Here is an 18,022-nt window from a genome sequence, read left to right as displayed (position 1 = left end):
AATGTTCTGGGAGGAGAGAGGCATAGGGGATGGAGTGATTCCAAAAGGAGTGTCTGAGGTGTCTTCCAGCCCAGCGTGGTGGAAGAGGTTCAGTGTAGCCCAGCTAGGTCTCGGTGTAGGGGCTCACGTCCTGTCTCAAGAGGAGAAGGAGTGGGTGGGACTGCATGTCTCCAGGTGCCCGAAACCCAGTGTCAGGGCCTGGAGTGTTTCTGAAGGGAACATCAGGTCAGGGGCCTAGGCTGTACCAATAGGTCATTTGAGGAGGATCTTCCAGAGTGTCTGGAGAACGTGGAACCTCTGTAACCAGGGTTCCAGTAGTTCTGGTGTCTGGCAGTACCGCTCCAGTTGGGAGGGTGCAGAAGTCCAGATGGAGGGGTGCGAGGGGGATAGGTTCCCCAGTGGAAGAACCAGTGGGTTAGGGGCCAACCAGAAGGGTTGTGTCGCCAGTGAGTGACCATGGTGATGCCACTTCTGTCCTGAGTGTCAGGCAGACTTGTACACGACACATTAGTTGTGTCACCCTCAAGGAAGTCCTGGTGCGCCAGGCATCTGACCAAAGAGGTACGTCCCTTGGTTGGGGAGCCAGTAGCCGGTGTTTCCGGATCTGGACGTAAGGGCAACTGTATGTAGTGTCCTGAAGTTACAAGAGGGAACTCCTGCCTGAAGAGAAGGAACCAGGTAAGCTGTATGGGGTATTGACCTGCAGTGGTTGCCTTGCTGCTGAAGGAGGAGAGAAAGTCTTAGATTTTTGTTTCCAACTTGTAGAAGTCCTGGTGCGCCAGGCATCTAACCAAAGGGTAGCGTCCCTAGGTTGGGGAGCCAGGGTCAGGTGTTGCCTGTCCTGGACGGCAGGGCGACTGTAGCCAGTGTCCTGGCCGGTTTGTCTTCTAGGGGTACCCCTGTGAACACAGGTGGGGCTCATCTTAAGTGAAGAGACCCTGTGTTTCCCAGAAGGGGTGGTACAGGCCTAGCAGGGATCTTTAGGGTTCTTGGCTGAGTGTTGTGGTACTACCCTGAGAGCAGGTGGGGCCTACCTTAAGTGGAGGGACCCTGTTCTACAGTGGGAGGGTGCAGAACTCTGGAAGGGGGTCAGAGGAAGTCTGACCCCTGTGCATCCGGTGAATTTGAATCCCAGGTGGTAGACCAGTTAAGGGAGTGGTGACCTATCTGTCATGACCAGCCTGGTGTCCTGTAGGCACCGCACTGAGCCGCGTCTGCCTTCGGCCGCGCAGTCTATGCCGCTCGCCGTCCCCGTCTCGACGCGGTCCGCGAGCCGCCGCCTGTGCCGCATCTGGCAACCCGCAAAGTGCAACGCCTTACTACACCGATCTTGTGCTGGTCTGACTGTGGTCACTGCTGCTGAGGAAGTCAGGTCCTAAACTGGTGGGAGAGTTGTGTTCTGGAGGGTGCTTCAGAAATAGAGGTAGGGTGGGGCATTCCTGCCCGTGACCTCTGGTCAGCCTGAGGGTGCGGACCCTAGGTTGAAGGATCAGTGGTAGTTTGGAACTACACTGAGAGGGAGTGGAGAATGGCTAGTGCAGGCCAGGGGTTACTACCCCCCACTCTGTGGATTGGCAAGGACCAGTGGTATCTAGGTGGCCTAGGGCCTGGTCCTAGCCGTGGACAGCTAAGGAGTACCAGTGGGGTAGCCTAGTTGGGCCTGTGTTTTTTTTTAAGGATGTGCTTGTCTTATGGATCAACTTGGCGTAGAACCGGAGGGTGTCCCTGCAGTGCGGGCCCGCGTCCGTGTTCTATCGCCCCAAGCAGGGAAGTCCATCACGGTGGTGATTGGTCTCCCCTGCGTTTTGGCTGGAAGGGGGTCGTGTTGGACTTGGGCCTTCTGGCAGGTTCACCCCTGAACTTTTTGCCTTGAAGTGTAGTGATTTCTGGTCTTTGCGCACCTTGACACTGTGGCGCAGTGTAAAGTGCGTGCGCTCCCTGAGTGCGTGGAGTGAGACTGGCCTGCCCTCCCATAGGAATGCATGGGGAATGTCTGTGTCCCTGGTAGTTCCTGGTGCGTGAGGTGTGCATGGTCAAGTTTGGTATGTGTGAACTCGGGGGAGTGAATGCTGCGAGATGGTGTATGCCGCATGTATGTGTCTAGTAGGGAAGCGCCATTTCTAGACATGGCTGTACGTGTGCTGTGAGGGTGCTGGCGTGTGATTGGCTGGAGCTGGCTGGGATGCCAGGCTCCAGGAAGTCTGTGTGGGGCTGCCCCGGTGGTGAGTGGGAGATTAGCATGAGTGATGTGTGGGAGGAGTGTACCTGTGTCCTGGATGGGCTGGGTTTTCCCCGCACAATGCTGGCTCCGCCCCCCTGTGGTGTGACTGATGACCCTAGCCCTGCCTGTGAATAGAATGGGTGGTTGGGCCATCAACAGTACTCCCAGACCAGCTGCGACTGGTTCTGCCCCCACCCTGCACCTAAAGACAAAGAGAAAGGTGTATAAAAGAGGGGCTGTGACCCCATGAAAATGTTCTTGTTTGCTGCTTGAATCTTGCCAGGGGCGTGCTGCTGCTTGGGCTCAGGGATGGCTTGCCTCCCTGAGCCCTGCCCAGCCCCTGGACTTCTGATGACCACCTCCTGAAGGACTTTGTGGCTTTTTGTGCCTTCATAGCGCTGGGAGCGCTGTATTTTCCTTCCTAGCGCTTGGGAGCGCTTTCCATTGACCCCTGGTGCAGGAGAGCGGTATTCGGTGTGCCTAGCGCTGGGCGAGCGCTTTATTTGCCTTTGAGCGCTTGGACGCGCTATTGATCTCAGCCGGTGCCCACCCGGCGTTATTTGCCCGTTTATTACTTAAAACGAGCGAGTGCCCACCTCGCTGTTTATTTTAATCTCGAGGGTGCCACCCCTCGTAAATACCCCCGAGAGATCACCGCCGCAGCCGCGGGCAAAACCAGGAAGTCAGGCGGCATCGCGCCTGACTGTAGGCGGGACTTCCGGTTTCCCGGAGGAAGTCCCGCCCGCCGCCGCGCTGGGATTGGCCGCCGCCGACCGGAAGAGGATTGAGGCGGAGCGATGGCCGCCCGGGGCTCCTGTGAGGTGAGGAGAGCCCGGGGCAGCCAGCCAAGTGCAGCGCCGGTGTTGCGGGGCTCCCATGCCATGGAGGGAGCCCCGGCCAAGCAGTCCAGCCCGCAGCACAGGAGAGCCCCGAGGAGCGGGAGCTCTCCTGCCCCCCAGCCGCCGCGAGACCGGTGAGTGTATTACCGGGGAGGAGGGGTGTCGGGGCCCGCCCCTCCCCTTGAGAGCGAGCCCGGTTGCGTTAGGAGGCCCGTGAGGCCTCAAGTGATGTCCGAGTCCCCCGAGAGGGACTCTGCCTACCCCCCCACCTTGCTAGTGAGCCCCGAGAGGCTCTGAGATGCTGAGCCCAGCGTGGCTCCCCCGCTGTTGCCCGGAGCCCCGAGAGGCTCCCAGATGTTGAGCCCCAAGAGGCTCCTTGGTTCTCTGAGTCCCCAGGAGGGGGACCCCAACGATGCCCGCAATTGTGCCTACAGCCTAGAGAGGCTCAGGGCACCCCCAGTGTTCCCGGGTCCCCTGGGAGGGACCCCACCGCCCAGTGAGGCTACATCTTTTTGTTGAGAGCCCGGAGAGGCTCCAAAAAGGGGACAGTCATTTCCTCAGAGCCTGTGAGGCTCCCACATCATGTTTTCCCCATCATCCCCAGCTGCCCAGCACTTTGTGGGCAGCTGCACCGTTTAGGTTTTCCTTCCTAGGGACCTGTGTTCTATGGACTTAGGAGTGAGACGCACTCCTTCATCCCTGGCCTTTCCCCAGCTGCGCAGCACTTAGTGCCAGCTGCAGCGTTTAGGCCCCCTGTTCTGTCCCTCAGCTGCCCAGCAAGTAGTGGGCAGCTGCTACGTTTAGGTTCTGGCGCAGTGGCGCAACCTGGACTTTGTGAGTTCTACGCTAAAGGTTTAGATGCTGTTGTGATCTATGTCCTATTGCTTTTGGGTGTTAGGAAATGTACAATGTGTAGTATGTTTTGCGCACCCTGTGTTCTGCACCTCTGAATGTGTTGTTGATACATTATGTGCCCTGTTCCTTACACCGCTGAATGTAGGTTCTGCATCATGTGTTTTGTCCCCAGGTCTATGCCCCTACTTGTATTGTGATACTGAGGTGGTTGTTCTTGCTAGTGCAGGTGGTGCTAGTAAGGTCCTGGTTCCCTGCGTGACCTGTTCCTAGGGTGGTTAGGATTGCGTAGGGGGGACTTACCAGTTACCAGTGGGTACTGGTTTTGTGCTTTATGTCCTATTTTGTATTACAGTGATCTTCTGTTATAAGTGATCCCAAGGGCTTGATACTAAGCTTGCCCCCTGACCAGAGTCCCAGGACCAGTGGACTCTATGGTGCCTTCCCTGCCAAATTGATGGGACTTGTCTGATCTCCCTGGGCCCCTGGGGCCTCGCTGAAGTGTGCCTCGCTCGTTCCCCTCGGCAGCTCGTGCCGGCAGCCCGTCCAAGCCTCGAACAGCGCCGCTCTCCCCTGAGCCGCGTCGCTTCGCTGGGTCGCCCGCATCCTGCCTCCCCCTCCTCTTCTGAGCCGCACACATTGGTCGCCCCAGAGAAACGCTTGTACCGTGCCGGCAGCCCGTCCAAGCCTCGAGCAGCGCCGCTCTCCTCTGAGCCGCGCCGCTTCGCTGGGTCGCCCGCTCAAGCTTACTAAGGAGGTCACTCGCATTATCCCGTGCAACCAGGACGGAAGGTACTGTCTGATAGGCTATGTTCTAAGTTCTAGGCCTACAAGTATTGTATTGTTACTTATAAAAGTGCTGATTCCTGACAGTGGTCCAGGTGGCCCTGTCTTGTAAATAATCCCTTGTAAATTCTGCCCGTGCCTCTGGCACATTGTAAAGTGTGTGTTGTATCTAATGTGTTTTGGTGTAATACAAAGGCTATTTTTATATAACCTTGTGTGGAGTTTCCTTTGTGGTGGGCCTTTGGGTGTTGTTGCTGGGGTGCGTGCGCAAATACTTAACTTACATCGCCTCCAAGTTTAGCCTTGCTGCTCGCGCCACGTTACCTAGAGGGTGAGTAGGGGTTATCTTGGCGTGTAACTCCCTTGCCCTGACTTGGGAGTGGTGGTCTCTGACTGACTTTGGCGAAAGCCCTGGCCAGCCAGGGATCCCATTTCCAACACGCATGTTTTTCCTTCCGGCGTCTACACATCTCCGCCTGCACAAAGTCAGTGGCGACGGTCTTATAGGCCTCCCAAAGAATACAGTGATATCTAACGGAGCCCACATTATCCGCAAAATACTGTTCCACCCGCTCCCGGAATTTATCTTGAAACGCCTGGTCCTTAAACAAGAACACATCCAGCCTGGGGGAGTACACCAATCTCTCACGGGACCCCCTAACTGCATCTCTACCAGAGAGTGATCAGATATGCCTTGGGCCTTATGACAGGAAGCGCTCGCCAAGCAGACTTAGCTGGTACACACTATTCCATACAAAATAAATGCACTATATCTCTGTTTCCATACACACAATGTGTGTGCGTTCTAAAGGACTTGCTCTTTCTTCCTCTGGCACCAATCTAAGAGATCGCCAGAGCACTAAATCCCGCTTCCGACATAATAAACACAACATGTACACAAATAATAACGCTAAACAGACTCTCCTCAAAGTGCTGGCTTCAAATTTAGATTGTCAGTTATGTACATAAGCAAAAAAGATTACACACAAAAACACAATCAGAAGTTCCTGGGGTGTGTTGAGCACAAGACTAAGAACAAGCGCTCGTCAGAGAGAGACTTTTCTCTTTTTGAGACGGCCCACTTGGACGGGCTCGTCTGACTTCCTTTTTTTTTCTTCAGAACAAATTTTATTGTGCTGTTGAAGAGTTACATAAAACATACAGCGTCCCGAGTCCGGGGAGGCTGCGAGCATGAAGGCAAAAATCACATTGGGACAATTCAAGCAGCTATTTAAACACAAACACTAACCCTAAAGCCCTCCCCCCAGTACCCCCCTAGTCACCCACCCGAAGTCCCCCCCACCCCACCCCCTGCACAGCGTCAAATTAGACCATACATAGAATCTAATATAGTAGATGAAGTGTGGAACCCTCCTCACTCGGGCACAATGTCCAAATGTCCTTCCCCTGGTCCATCACATGCTGGCGGCTCCAGCCAGAGCCCCCTGTACTCAGCCCACCGTTTCCAAATTTTGTAGTGTTTCCTGGGGCAACCCCGGGCCTCAAATATCGGGCGTTCCAGGCCCATTGAATAGTCCAGCCCCTTCTTCCACACACCCAACAGGGGAGCTTTGGGGTCCTTCCAGGCACGGGCCACATCCCTCTTGGCCACCACAAGACCCAACAGCAGCAAGTGGCGCTTATAAACATTGCCTCCCACCTGTTCCAGGACATGAAGGAGGCCTAACTTTGGTGTGCGAGGAAGGTCCCAGCCCAGTACCTCTGACAAACAATTCCACACACCCGTCCAAAACTTCCGCAGGCCCTCACACGCCCAGACAGTATGCAGGAACGTACCAGTCTCCTTACCACACCTCAAACAGACGGGAGACGCAATCAAGCCCGCCTTCCATAGCCGTTCCCTAGTGTAGTATGCTCTGTGTAAGTATTTAAACTGTATAAATCGTAGCCGGACTGCTATGGCCGCTCCTCTGGGAGCTTCGAGTGCCTCCCTCCAGTCTTCCTCCTCAAATGCTCCTAGATCGCCTTCCCACTTGGTCCGCAGAGAGTCCAGGGGTGTCGAGCAATGCGTAACCAACGTTTGGTATATGGATGAGATTTTCTTGGACTCCAATTCTCCCATGAAGAACTTCGCCTCCAGGGGGCTGAACTCGGGCAACGAGTCCAGACCTCGCAGGGTAGGGGCGAGGGCGTGACGAAGCTGCAGATATTTAAAAAATTGGGTCTGAGGCATGTCGTATTCCTCGCGCAGGTCCTGGAATGATTTAAGAGTCGTACCCCGGACCACATGTCCCACGGCCGAGACACCGATCGCATCCCAGCCTCGGAAACCCTGCAGGGACATCAACTCCGGCAGCTGCCCGTTCTGCCACAACGGGGTCTCCCTCGTCAATCTGTTCCACCACCCCATTCTACGGAGCGCGCCGCGCCATATGCGGAATACGGTTTGTGTGACCGCCGGGAGCCTCCTCCTTTTAACCGCTGAATACAGTATCGTGTGCAGCGTGTCGGGGTCCATCAGGAAGCGCTCCAGGGCGTAGGTAGGGTCACTCCGCTCCCCATACCACCATTCATTGAGCACCAAGAGGTGGGAAGCTTGGTAGTAGGACAAAACGTCCGAAGTCGCCAGTCCACCGCAATACGTGGACAAAAAGCATGTGCGGAGCGCCACTCTCGCCGCCCCCCCCGCCCAGAGGAAAGTACCAAGTGTCGAGTTCACCAGTCTGAACCACCGCGGTGGTATAGGGTACGGATGATTTTGTAGCTGATATAAGAGGCGCGGAAGGGCCACTATTTTAAAAATGGCCGAACGGCCATAGATGTTCAAGGGCATGCGGGACCACGTAGTCATGTCGGATCGGATACGCTCCCATACCGGCACGACATTACGCGCCCAGGAGACTCCTGGAATGTCTGTCAGAAATATCCCCAGGTACTTAAGTCCGCCTCTCGCTTCCTGCAGTGCCCCGGCCCAGGGCCCCAGGTCTCGGTGCTACCCAAGCACCCACAGCTGTGATTTACGTATGTTCAGGTGAAGGCCCGACACTTCTCCGAAGACACGCATGATGTCGAGGACTCGAGGTCCAGATCTGTTCAGGTCCGTGAGGAAGAAGAGGACATCATCGGCGTACAATGCAAGTCTGTCGGAGGGTCCCCCAGTCCACTCAATGCCCCGCATCTGTGCATCTATTCGGACCCACGCCGCCATGGGCTCCATGGCCAGGGCAAAGAGATACGGTGAAAGGGGGCAACCTTGTCTGGTGCCTCTACCGATGGGAAATGGAGCCGATGTTGCCCCAGACACTCTCACCGACGCCGTGAGATCAGTGTACAACAAATGAATATAGGATAGGAAGCGGGGCCCTAGATTCAATCGGGTCAAAAGGGCCCGGAGGTAGACGCAGCTCACGGAGTCAAAGGCCCTGTCTATGTCGGCCAGTAAAAGGGCCGCTGGTATCCCCGCTGTCCGGACCGCCTCCAGTACTACCTGCGCACGCCGAATATTGTGGCGTGTCGCCCTGTGGGGCATAAATCCGGCTTGATCCGGGTGCACGAGCGCCGCAATGTATGGGAGAAGGCGATTAGCTAACGCCTTTGCTAGAATTTTTGCTTCGGTGTTTAGTAGCGATATCGGTCGATAGGATTCAGGTCGGTCCGGAGGTCTCCCTGGTTTGAAGAAGACCACTATTTCAGCATGCCGCCAGTCCCTCGGAAGTCGGCCACAATCCCTGGCTTCTTCCAACGCTCTACCATAGTAGGAGCCCAGTTGGAGGTGAAAGGTCTTAAAGAATTCACAGGGAAAACCGTTGGGCCCGGGGGCCTTGCCCGTGTTCAGTTCTCCGAGGGCCGTACCCAGTTCCTCCGCCGATAGGGGGAGGTCCAGGGCATCTCGCTCCTCGTCCGAGAGCGATCGTGGCGGGAGATCAGCCAGGAACTTATCCACGTCGCTTGGCGAAAGAAGTTCCCGAGGGGCGTACTGGGTCTCGTAATACCGCGCAAATGCGGCCGCCAGGGCCGATGGGGCTGTTATGGGCTCACCTGACTCGTCTCGCAGACAAGGCAGAGACTGCGCGTGAAAAGTGCTTTGGCATAGTCTATAGAGCATCGAGCTGGATTTGTCACCCCACTGATATATCCGACTCTGAGTCGCCAACCATAACTGGCGAGCCTCGTCTAACTGCAAGGAGGCATAGGACTGTTGCAGCAATAGAAGGCGTCTCACGTCTTCTTCACTCCCGTCAGCACTGCATCTATGTTCTTGGTCCCTAACATGCTCGGCCGCCAGAACCAAGTCTTCCCTACGCTGCCTGCGGTCAGCCGCACACCAGGCAATGTCCACGCCGCGTAGCGTGGGCTTCAAGGCCTCCCAGAGGGTCACAGCATCTATATCATGGTGGTCATTATCACTCCAGTAATGCGCAATTGCCTCTCTCATATGAGACCGATAGGGTTCTCGCTGCAGGTGCCATGTGGAAAGACGCCACCTGAAAGGCTGCCGCCGCCTGTCTAGGGAGAGGTCCAGCATAACAGGCGAATGGTCTGATAGGCCCCTGGGTAAAATTTGTGTGTTATCGACCCTCCCGACCCAGGCCAGGGGAACGAACAGGTAGTCGAGCCTAGAAAAGGACTTGTGCACTGGTGAGACGTAGGTGTATTCGCGGTGTTGAGCATGCTGATGGCGCCACGTATCAGCCCACCCCATGCCTCTTACCATACCATCCAGTTTAGTAGGTGTGTCCGATACCACCTCTCCCCCCAACCTGTAGCGGTCCACTCGAGCATTCATCACATCATTCCAGTCCCCGCCAATAACTGCCATAACATTCGGGATTTCAGCCCACACTCCGAACAACTTTTCAATAAGAGCACTTTGCAGTGGGTGCGGAGCTTACACACTCCCAAAGGCGACCTGTTCCGTCCCTATTTTGCCCTGGATAAATACATATCTGCCCTGTGGGTCAGCCCATTGAGTTTCATGGGTGTAGGACAGCCTGCGGTGCACTAGTATAGCCACCCCCCGGGAACCTCTCACAAATCCTGCATGGAACACTTGATGGTAACCATATCTCTGAAGGCTAAGGGTCTTGGAGCCCAAGAGGTGGGTCTCCTGTAAAAGCAAGACATCGGCCTTGTCCCTCTTCCCTTGGCGTAGGACTGCCCCTCTTTTGACCCTATCTAACATCCCCCGCACATTCCAGCTCACAACACGCAGCAATGCCCTCTGCAGGCTCATTTCGGGAGTTTCATCCGCCATCTAGGGATACGAAGTCAGGTAATTCATGCGGCAAGGGCCCCACACATCCATCTCGTAATGACAAGGTCCAGGAAAGCACTGTGCAGTTAAACCCGTCTCCCCTCCCCACCCCCCCTCGGAGCACCCACCCATCTGCCCCGCAAACCCACAAACCCCCATTAACTCCCCCCCCTCCCCCATCTTCTATGCTGCCCACAACTATCTCCCCACCCCCCCACCCCATACCTCAGTAACATTGAAGTACCTGTCGCGGTATAGATAGACACTAGCCCCCAACGGGAGGCCAATGTCCCACTATGCCAATGGATCCCAACCAACTGTCCACCCACTCCCAACTAACCCTTAACCCAACTAGCTACTCTACTGTTCAGGGTGATGCCCGCCCACTCACGAGGATTCCCTAACCTGCGTTACATTCTCATAGTGGCGGCATGAGTCACGATGTGTGTCGCCAGTTCCCTCTATCAAGCTGTACGGTCGGCAGGATTCAGAGGGCGGTGCAGCCGTCCAGGGAGACACCCAGCAGAGCTAGGGTAGTATGCACGTTCAGGGCCCCGGTGCCGGAGCCTCGTCTGCAGTGTCGCCCCCAGACACCCCATCCTTGGGATGGCGGTTTCTCTGTGAGCGTGCCCTCCAATTGCTCCTACTGCGTGATCTCCTGGGGGTCCTCGGGGGTCTGGTCGCGGAGGAGGAGTCAGAGTCTCTCCTCGGAGGGGTATGAACCTTGACCCTCACCGTCTCATCAGTCCATTCAAATACCTCCTCCGGGGTGTTGAAGAACTGCGTCTTAGACTGAAACACCACTCGCAGGCGGGCTGGGTAGAGCAAAGCATATTGAATTTTCAGTTCTCTCAGCCGTGCCTTTGCCGCAGTGAAGGATTGGCGCTGTTGCTGCACCAATTTAGTATAATCGGGGAAAATCAATATTTTGTGGTTGTCGTACATTACCGGTTCCTTGTCCCTCGCCTGCCTCAATATGACGTCGCAGTCATGGTTGTTTAGGAGTTTGGCAATGACCAGACGGGGGCGAGCTCCAGTCGGAGGCTTCGGAAGAAGAGCGCGATGAGCCCGCTCGATGACGAAACACCTCGACACAGAGTCCGGGGGGAGCCATCCCTCCAGCCACTGGGCGAGGAAGGCCTCCATATTGCCCTTCTCGCAGTCCTCCGGAAAGCCCACGAAGCGCAGATTATTTCTTCGCGCCCGACCTTCAGCATCTTCGACCCGGCGCGCCAGTCCCTTCTGTATCCCCTCCATAGCCGCCACTTTCTTTTTAAGGACCACCACATCGTCCTCCACATCTGTGATTCTAGCTTCAGATTCGGTTATTCGAGCCACTGCGTTGCGTAAATCTTGCCGGAGCAGCGTGACATCAGCCCCAACTGCCCCTATTTTTGCGTCCAGTGCATCTCTTGACTGTGTGATGGCCGCCAAGATAGCTGCGTTGTCTGGGGCAGTCGCCGGTCCCGGGGGGCCACCAGACGCTCCGGCCCCACCACTCGGTCCCGTGAATTTATCAATGGGTCCATGCTTCGGGGCGCCACCGCTATTGCCGCCCCGCGTCATCGTGAGGAACAACCCGTGGCACAGTGTCCCAACAGCTGTATGTATCTGCCCACCCACGATGTAGAGCCTCCGGGAGGCGGTGCAGCTTCCAGGCGCGTAGCTCCTCTCCGGGTCACCAGGCGCAGCGGCGGGGGCACAGTGCGCAGCGGTGGCAAGACGCTCCGGGCCAAATAAGTCACAACATAGGGCCCTCCTCAACGGGGTCGACCAAGCCCACTCACTCGCACACCCTCTGGGCCGTGGTGTAGACGGACAACAGTCCTAGTGTAGCACAGCAGCAAGGGGATCTGGGCGCCAGGGGTAAAGTACACGAGCCCCTCGGGCTCACTGTCCGGTGGTTCGTGCCGCAAGCAGGCACTGAGTGACCGGCAATGGAAGGAAGCTGAGCGGGGGAGGTCCGATCTGAGCCCAGCAGGCCCCAACGGTCTGGGCCCCCTCGCGGTCCGAGCTGACCGCCGAGTGAGTGCCCTCCGTCGTCAAGGGAGGCCCCCCCCCTCCGCACAACCGCCCAAGTCTCAGCAGCCGCTCACCTCGTTGTCCCAGCGATCCAGCAGGCGGGCCAGCCCCAGGGCCCCCCGCTGTCCTCAGTGTCCCGAACCAGGAGCAGCCGCGCCTCCAGTCGGGCTCCCACAGGACTCAAGGGCTCGGCTCCAGCAAATGGCGCAGATCGCACCGCAACAGGGTCCGCCCCGCCGCAGCACACACCCGCAGATCCGTCACCGGATGAGTTCCTCCACTACCGAGGATAAAGCGCCGGGCCGGGGAGACTCCGCGCCCCAGGGTGCATCCGCATCAGGCTCGGCTCCGATGACCTGTCTCTGATTCAAGGTAGCCCCCAGCGCCGTCGCACTTCCGGCCGGACCCCGCAGAACTCGAGGGACCGGCTCCAGCGCGCGAAGAAGGCCCCACTGCTCCGGGTCGTGTTTCGCCGGTACCGTCGCTCGATGGTCTCCCAAAGTGCTACCGGAGCTCACCCCCAGACATCGGCCAAGGAGGGCTGGAGCTGGGAATCCGCAGGTTAGGGCGATGCAGGAGAAAAGTGAAGGATTTTAAGACGGCGGGACGGAGCTCGCTCAAGCCACGTCCGCCATGCTAGCCGCTTCGGCCACGCCCCCTCGTCTGACTTCCTTTTGGTGTAAAAGGTTCTTATTTTTATGGGGCCAACATGGTCTATAAAGATAAGAAACCTTTTATGCCAAAAGGAAGTCAGACGAGCCCGTCCAAGTGGGCCGTCTCAAAAAGAGAAAAGTGTACGTCATAGAATGCTCTTTCCCAATGGCTGGCCACCATTTAGTATAAACGTTGAAACCAGCCAATGGGAATAATAATTCACCTTTGTAAAGCGCGAACAATCACACGTAAGGGTCTCCAGGCGCTGGAGGCAGTCGGGAAGATTAAGCCAGCTATTGCCCAGAGTCACATGGTGCTGGGCTAACCTGCCGCCGGTGCCGGGGATCGAACTGTGATCCCCAGATTCCAGCGTCAGTCGCCCTGGCCGCGGCGCCACACCTCTCCCGGGAAAGAGGTGCGGGGCTTAAAGCCTGCTAGTGAAAGCTCGCCTAAGTCATTAAATCTCACCAGCAAGACTGCGCATGCGCAGCCTACGCCAGGCCGAGACCTAAAAAGGGGAAGAACCTCTTACCTGTTGATCCACCTATCACACGGGGTCAAGGATGCTCAGCTGTCCTAGCCAGTCAGAGGCTCCCAGGGGCCACGATTCAACAAGGCAGAATCAAGTGACCACCTGGAGGAGCTCTGGGCACCTTTCTAGGGAGGACCTGGACAGGGGGGTGGACAATTCCCTGTCTTTTGTGTAGTTTCACGCCAGAGCAGCATCCAAGGGCTTCTGAACTTTGCAAAATGGGTTTATGCATCGAAGGCACAAAATGTGCCCTTCAGTGCACTCTGGTGGTGCTAGGAAGCTCTCGGGTGGTTTGCCTGCCGTGCAGTAAACCTGAGGTAATTAGGCAAGGGAAAAAGCGAACGATATAATAGAGCACTCAAGGCAATGAAGCAAGCCACAATATAAAAACAAAGCATCAGACAAAGTCCCACTCTCCTACTAACGGTGTCAAGAAGGAAAAGTAAGGCGACTTAACTGATGGCGTAGCAGTGAAGAAAGAGGATGGACTACTTTTCATTGTGGGTTTTATAGACTGTCGGACAGTGAATGGATTAGACTATTGGTTACTATGATTACTCCCTAAGGTTCATGGGAGATGAAGTTTGTGAAGTTGTTGTTTTATTTTACGATATGCATAATTCTCGTCTCTGGTCCCGACATAGAATTGGGGTCATTTTGGTCTGGCAAAGACAGACTGAGCGGGTGTTTTGCAAGGTATGGGAGACTTTGCGTGTTTGTGCTTGCTGCAGGCAATGTTTGTGGTCAGGTGAGCAGTCCCCATTAGGGTAAAAGAGCTTCAACCCCCGCCCCCCCCCCCCCCTCAGGGAGGCTGTTTTAGCCAGGGATGCAGCAGCTTCCAAAGTCAATGGCTCTGGCCCTAATGCCACATCCTCTCCCATCAGTTACGAAAGTGACACCTCAACTTAACTTACTGACTGGCCTTCTTTCAGTGAAGGAAGGGCCTGCAACCACACTGCCCATGAGGAAATGCCCTGCTTGAGGCATCAGCAGAACAATCTTAATTCCTCCCACCACTCCAATTCACCCATAACGGGAATCGCCGGGTCTTGCAAACAACAAGGGTCAGGGGATGGAAATTAGCTACTGTAAAAGCATTGATGGACATGAGCTCCTGTAAAAGCTTTAATCACTTTGAGGCTTGGAGAGCAACACATGACTGAGGGAGGTCCACTCGATCACACATCTGTCTTCAAATTGGAGGGGTTCGCATTCATTACGTGTGGTTTATAAACTTTGTGAGTGGATTTCTGACCAAATATTAGGTGATTGATACGTCCTTATCAGAACTTATTTTTAATTCATAGTGGTTATTGAACATTGTACATGTCCTATAGTCCACCCGTATGTTTATAAGTCCTTGACATTCTTGAATTTTAATTAGAGCGACCAGCCCTATGATTATCCGTTTACATGTTCACATCCACTGGAGTGCTCTTTGGATATCCAATGTTCGATTTGTATAAATAGCATTAACCAAATCGTATCAAATGATGGTGAGAATAGACCATAATTAACTTTAGTATCATATCCTTTACCACAGAATCAGGATTATATCAATTCCTGCTCTCTGCAAATACAAGGAAATATACGGAGGGCTATCAATGCTTCAACGACTCAATACCTGAGAGTGAGTTCGACATCATCACATTATTATAATTTTTAAATGAAATACGTGTTTATATATTTTTCAGATGGTCAATGAACTATCGTATCTGGGAACTGATTAGGTAAATAGGATATTATCATCTTTAATTACTGTGGCTAACATAATTTTGTTGGCCCTATAAAATATATAGACCCCAATCATAAATAACGTTTTGGTAATTAGCTTAAATTTCTTATGCCCCCTTTTTCCTAACCTTTTCTTCTTTTTATTCTAACTCTTGTTTGTTTATTACATATCTGATGTGCTGGGTACTTATTATCATTGAACTGTGTATGAGGTCGATTTTCATGTTACCTCTAGAAAACATGATGTAATATATAGGAATCTAGACGACAGCAGAAAATTCCTCTTGTGTTTATATAAAAATGTTATTATAATTTTAAAAGAATCGTACAATGTTTAATGTTTAATGTGCAACACCGTAATGAAATAATTTGATGATGGTGTTTTTTCTTTCTTTCCTCTTTTTTTTATATATATGTTCCAGATTTTAAATATATCTTTCCCTTTGTGGCTCCTGAAGAAGGCGTTCTCCACGCCGAAACGCGTGTCGATGCTTATTGCCACTATGTTTGGATATTTTAATTAAAATTGTTAAGCTTTTTGTATAGATTGATGATTATTGTTTGTTTTGATGTATATAAACTCATGTTTTTAATGCTTTGTCTATAGACAGTTTATAACTGTCATAAACTGTATGAATTCATCTTGTGTTTTTTAATGTGTCCATTAAACTGATGGTACTATCCATTTATAATTTTTATGGTTTTTTCTTGCTGTCGTCTAATGTCACATGTTTTCTTTTGTGCTACTGCCTAGGAATTTTTTCACATATATTGTTTTCCCTGTCCTAGAAGTCTTGTTGACGCTACTATTCAGGGGGTCCTTGTTTTTTACAATTCTTATTACTACTATTAATACCAGGTCCTGCAGATGTACTTCATTGCTTGAAGAAACAAAGAACAGAAGCCCCGATGTCCCCCTCTCCCAGGGAGTGGCTGTCATGTTTCACAAACCCACTAGGCACCTAATGACCTGAGGTTGGTAACTAGCCTGCCTGAGACCTATTGGCGACCGCTGTTAGAAGGGGTGCGGAGGGGCAGAATTGCAAGTGATCCTATGTGGACAGTAGAATGTAAGCCGACAAAGCCCCACAGTCTTTCAGGGACTTCAGCAAGATCACAGATTGAAACTACGTAGCACGTGAGACACACACAGGTGTCTTTCCTGGGAGTCTAATGTGCCAATGTCCAGGGTACTGATGCCCATTCCACTTGTTCAGAGTGGGAATGAGTGCAAATGCTCACCACTGGCATCTACTGAGTCATTGGAGTTGGCTTTTCCTTCTTGGGATGAAATTCAAATATGCTTTTTTTAATTCCTATTTTTGGGCAGCTTTATATAGTGCGAGCTTGGCCCGAAGGGGATTAGTGTGCTTTACATGAGCACTAGATTAAGAAGTCGAGCTGTTGCGGTGCTACCGGGCAGCTGCGCGACAGTTAACAAAAAATATATCAGGAACTTCATTGAATGAAGCATAAACCTGCATGTGCCTAGTTGTGAATGAAAAGATGCACTTCCAAATGTACGGATTTCTTCTTCTTGGGTGTGTCTCTATGACATCCGCGGTGTACAGTGTTATTTATGAAAAGTGTTTATTAAATCTTCTGTGAGTGTATTGATTGGACACTTGGGGTCTCATTTACGAGCCACCAGTGGCACTTTTGCACCAATGGAGCATCACTTTTTTGACGCTCCGGTGGCACAAAGTGCCACAGCATATTTACAAGGTCACGAAAAGCCACCGTACGGTGCTTTCCATTGCCTTGTAAATATGTGCCCCTTTCATGCAGGACACTGTGTTAAAGGTGAGTTTCATGTGTGTTGCTGTGGGTTTTCCCACACAACACGCATGGAATCTGAAGCATTACCATATGTACAAGGAATCGCAAACCTGGGATTGCGTCATAATCCTACGCATGGGAGGCGTGGGAGTGGCGTGGGAGTGGCATGGGAGTGGCCCAGCAAGGAGAAATACTTTTACTCCTCCTGGTTTTTCCTCTTTCTATGCTTGATGCATTCTGCAGCACGCATAGAAAGAGGCAAATGCCATGAATTATTGTTTTTTTGCAGGAAGGTGTCCTTTCATGTACAAAAACAATCATACCCGCAATGCAGGCACCCTGGCAACATGACGCAAGGGTGTCAGTGTTGGTGCACGGCTGCTGTTTGTGCGCCGGTGCAGGGGAGAAGGACAGGAATGCGCTGTATCCTATAGATACAGTACATTCCTGCTATTATCTTTTGACGCACAGCAGGGCATCAGAAAGGCCTACAGCGCTGCCGTGCATCAAAAGTTTGCAAATGAGGCCCTTAAAATCTCTTTGTTTTTATCAACTGCCCTTCCTTTTACTAAATCATTTTGAATTTGATATTAACAAGTGCCAGAGACATTTATCTGAGGTACATTCTAAATTGAATGGAGTAGTGGATAGTGATTTATAAATTGACAACAAATATGAAAACGAAATCTGTCTAATAATTCATTAGCAATAGGTGAACTTTCCTGTACCAGTGCTCCCTCGTTGCCATGGCGTTAGGGACCCTGCCCTGCTAGCCTGAAGCTCTGTGACGTCTGGTGATGTCATAGTGTGAATGATGCGTTCCGCATTGTGACCTGTTCAGCATAAGCAGTAACATGACCTGTGGATGTGACTCAAGACTCCAGTGTCTCGCTGATTTTCATGGAGCGAGGTCGCAGGATGCTGCTTTCCGCTGATTCACTTGACAAATTTTATTAGTAAGTTTTACATCAATTTTATTGATCAGGAATATGTCCCAGCACAAGATGAGATGGAAGTCCAGTGGGCTGTTATGTTTACCTAAATGAAAGTTGCATGTTTTAGAAGATTTTAATCAGGGCTGATATAAAATGACTTTCTAATGTGACACTACATGCCTGAACTTTCTTAAATAGCTAGAAAGTTTATGTTTGTGAAAACATGCTGCGCTTTTTAATGCTAATCGTTGCTGGAAAGTAATTTCTTACTTGTGAAAGTCCACTGTATTTGTTGTCTGATTTTAGAGAGATGATGCAATGTCTGGCACATTCCTATGTTGGCAGATTCCACGGTATGTGGGATATGAGATGTAAGTTCATGAGACTGGGGTCTTTTCATAGTTATTGCAGTTACATATGTGCATTGCATGTGTGGAATGCTGTCTCTCGGCT

General features: G+C 52.7%; 1 long non-coding RNA gene across 1 annotated transcript in view; it reads left to right on the top strand.

Moving 5' to 3' along the window:
* The window catches only part of LOC144828621 (uncharacterized), an 84,982-nt gene extending 69,442 nt beyond the window's left edge, over positions 1–15,540 (top strand). The window contains exons 3-4 of the long non-coding RNA XR_013610501.1: positions 14,665–14,751; positions 15,278–15,540. This is a non-coding gene — a long non-coding RNA (uncharacterized LOC144828621). The remainder of the gene's footprint in view (positions 1–14,664; positions 14,752–15,277) is intronic.
* The last annotated feature ends 2,482 nt before the right edge of the window (positions 15,541–18,022 follow it).

This window comes from Lissotriton helveticus, chromosome 1_1 (assembly GCF_964261635.1).
Source record: "Lissotriton helveticus chromosome 1_1, aLisHel1.1, whole genome shotgun sequence".
Taxonomy (NCBI): Eukaryota; Metazoa; Chordata; class Amphibia; order Caudata; family Salamandridae; genus Lissotriton; species Lissotriton helveticus.
The sequence above is the reverse complement of the archived record's forward strand: the minus strand, read 5'-3'. Positions and strand labels throughout refer to the sequence as shown.